Source organism: Macadamia integrifolia, chromosome 14 (assembly GCF_013358625.1).
Source record: "Macadamia integrifolia cultivar HAES 741 chromosome 14, SCU_Mint_v3, whole genome shotgun sequence".
NCBI classification, from domain to species: Eukaryota; Viridiplantae; Streptophyta; class Magnoliopsida; order Proteales; family Proteaceae; genus Macadamia; species Macadamia integrifolia.
In genome coordinates this window covers 1,642,305-1,645,643 of record NC_056570.1, presented here as the reverse complement: position 1 = coordinate 1,645,643, position 3,339 = coordinate 1,642,305, and positions in this window count along the sequence as shown.

Below are 3,339 nucleotides of genomic sequence, written 5' to 3'. Positions count from 1 at the left end.
CCAAATGGCATATCATGTACATTATCACCAATGAAACAAAAAGATTCCCCCAACTTCAAGTCATAATCTGCATGTGGCTTAAGAGAAGAGCTACAGATTTAGCTGAGCTTTTGCTGAATTTTGTGGATTTTTAAGTCTTTCAATATGCTAATGGCCATGTCGAATGTGGATTGTATCTAATTTGTATGTATCTTCTTTTGTTGATGCACTAACATAAAAATATGAAAATAAGGCAAGCAAAATGTAATCTAAAAGGAGAAGCTACTATAAGGTCGATCCTACATTTTTTTGTTTTTTAGGTAGAAAGATTATGTATAGATTCAATGGATCTAATTTATACACATGCATATGCCTGTATGCCATTCTTTCTGTTATTTATTCCTCATAGTATATTAGACGTATATGCATATCTTTGTAAAGGTATTCGGCATAAACAAGACCTCAACTTCACTAAATGGCCTACCATGTTATCCATGTACCTAAATGGCCTCTAGTTGACAAAACTAACACGGCTTTTGAACAAGGTTGAGTGGTAAAATAGAATCCATTTAGCCAACTCATTTATAATTTAGAAAATAGATAGATTTAATCAAACTAGTGCGGATTGTACAAGAAAAAGAAAAAGACTGGTACGGATTGAATAAAACCACCATTTTTTTTAATGGAAAAGTAGAGTTCCATTTGAGTTCTATAGAAGGTAATTAGCTCTCTATTTTGATAAAAGTCATTGTTTGAGATTTAAAATGTAACTGCAAGCATACGGATCAGTGTAGTTATGGGTCGAACACAGGGAGAGCAGCCACTTTATTTTTTTTATTTCTTTTAATAATGTGAAAGTGAACCGATTAATAGTTGTGATCTAATTCTAATTACCGTCCTAAACATATGTATCTAAAATTACGTCCTAACCATCCGTCATCTAAGAATTTAAAGACGCAAGCCACGCAATTAAAATTAAATAAATAAATAACTGAAAATTAACAACCCACGCAATTAAAAAAAATAAATAAATAAAGGAAAAAAATGCTGAAATAAAAATAAAGTAAAAGAAAGGGGATAAAGCTAGAGAGAGACTCACAAGTAGGTTTCTCTACTTAGCCCGAGGGATGCATCATAATATGAGATTCCCTACTTGACCAGAGAGTCACTCTTACAAGGGTTACTCTACTTGGCTTTAGGGAAATGGAGACAATTAAAATAAAAGCAATAAATTGATGGATCTATGGCTAGGAGGGGCAAAGCCAATACATACACTAGCCATGAACCTTGGGGAAAAGGATAACAATAATGTAACAACTGAAAATAAAAATCCTAAATTAAGAAAGAAAGGGTAGTCAGAAGAGGGAATGAGAGGGGGGAGAAAAGACTACTGAAGAAGCCTAATTACTTGAATCAATGCTTGAACTTGAAAAAAAATTGCTCCACGGCTCGTGATCTTGTCACCTAAATCTAAGCCAAGAACTATAACTTAAAAAATTACAACTCAATTGCATAAATCATAAACATAAAAAGGCTGAATAAAAATAAAAGAGTGCTTGCATTAATTGACATAAAAAACTATTACAAAAGTGATTAAAGCAAAAATAGAGAAGAACTAAAACTAAAGAGTGAGAGAGGGAGAGAGAGAGCAACTAAAAAAAAACTAGAAGAAGAATGAATTGTCTTTCCTCATCTTACATGAGTTGTATTTATAGGGAATGGGGAGGTAGGGTAACAAATTTCTCTTTCCTAAAAGAGAGAAACCCACAATTGATAGTAAGATCTTTTGAGTCCAAAAGTGCTAAGATGGAGGAGAGAGAAGAGAGAAATAAACTTGGAGAAATTTCCTAAATTTTTTATGCTTATTTTCTTTCCTTTTTTTTCTAATTTATTTCTCTTCTTTTTCTCCCTCCAAGGGACGATTTTCTTCTTGCTTTGTGTGGACAATCTTTATTTCTCCTTTTTTTTTCTTTCCTTTTTTTGCCCTTAGTGCTTTAAGTGAGTGAAAAGCAGAAAATCTTCAACAAAATTCTTTAAAAAAAACAACCATGAGATTCGAACTTGAGACCTCTTGATGAGGAAGGGAATTTTACACACCATAGCTCACCAACTACACTAGATAGTTGTTGTTACCAAAAACGAATCTCCAATCACTTAAGGATGTGGTCCATCAATCCTTGTTGGCATTTGAAGTATTCCTTGTACCTCTGAGATAATTGCAAACGGGCTGGTTTTGCATCTCGGTTCAGTTCTGATCCATTATTCTTTTTCTGACCTGAAAAGAATAATCACTTGTACGAGTAACCAAACGAATGCGTACTTTTAATTGAACATGTCCATCTTGCTCAGAATTTTGTCCTCTTCACAACCATGAAAAGAAATATGACCTCTTTACGTGTAAAATTGGAGATATAGCGTCCGATAGTCCTTAAGGCCTTGAAAATATAAAACCTGCAAAAATAGAGTAAAACCCAAGGTAGCTCTATTCTAAATATGTAAAATGCATGTTTTACTACCCTAGATTTCACACATAAATGTGCTCATCAGAACATGTGTAGTTGTCATGACCTACTTGGAAATTTATTTTAATCTTGAAATTGGGTGGGGGTGGGGGAGGGTATGCTAGCACTCTCTATCTTTATCACTCTTATCTTCACATGAAATGGCCTTTGCCCTCCTATATATGAAATCATTCCATCACACCCCATTAGTGTGTATTTGTCTATGTTGCTTGCTCAAGAACCCCTCCCTCATTCTTAATATTAAGGAAGTACTCCATCATAAAACCTTTTGTTGCTCTCATGGCTATTCCTTTCTGCTTCGTCTAGCTGCAAGGGAATTGATTGAAGAAAAGAGAAAATTTTCATATCTAAAAAAGTAACTTTTTTTCTTAATCATTACCCACACAATTGTCTAAACTAGTTAAACTTCTTACCATAATTAACAACCATTTGAGGTAATGATTACAAAAGTTTTTTTATTAGGTTTAAAAATTCCACTTCCCTTCAATTTAATTCCCCTTGCAACCAAATGAAACTTTTCCATGTTGTTGGAAGTAGTTTCACATTAATTGCATGGAATGTAACGTTGGATGTTTCTTCAGATACTGGTTGGCTTCTTGTGGCTTATCATCAAGAGTGCTCCATTACCAAACCCTATGTTGCTCTTATGGCTATCCATTCCCGCATTGTTGGTAGTAGTCCCACATCAATTGTCTTGAACAAAGGATATTTCTTCTTATGCTAGTTGGTTCTCTCTACCTAATAATTTGAGCAACACAAGAAAAGGAAGAACAGCATTGAGGAAGAAAGTGAGAAGGGTCCATTATTTGAGATATATTTAAAAAAAAAAAAAAAAAAA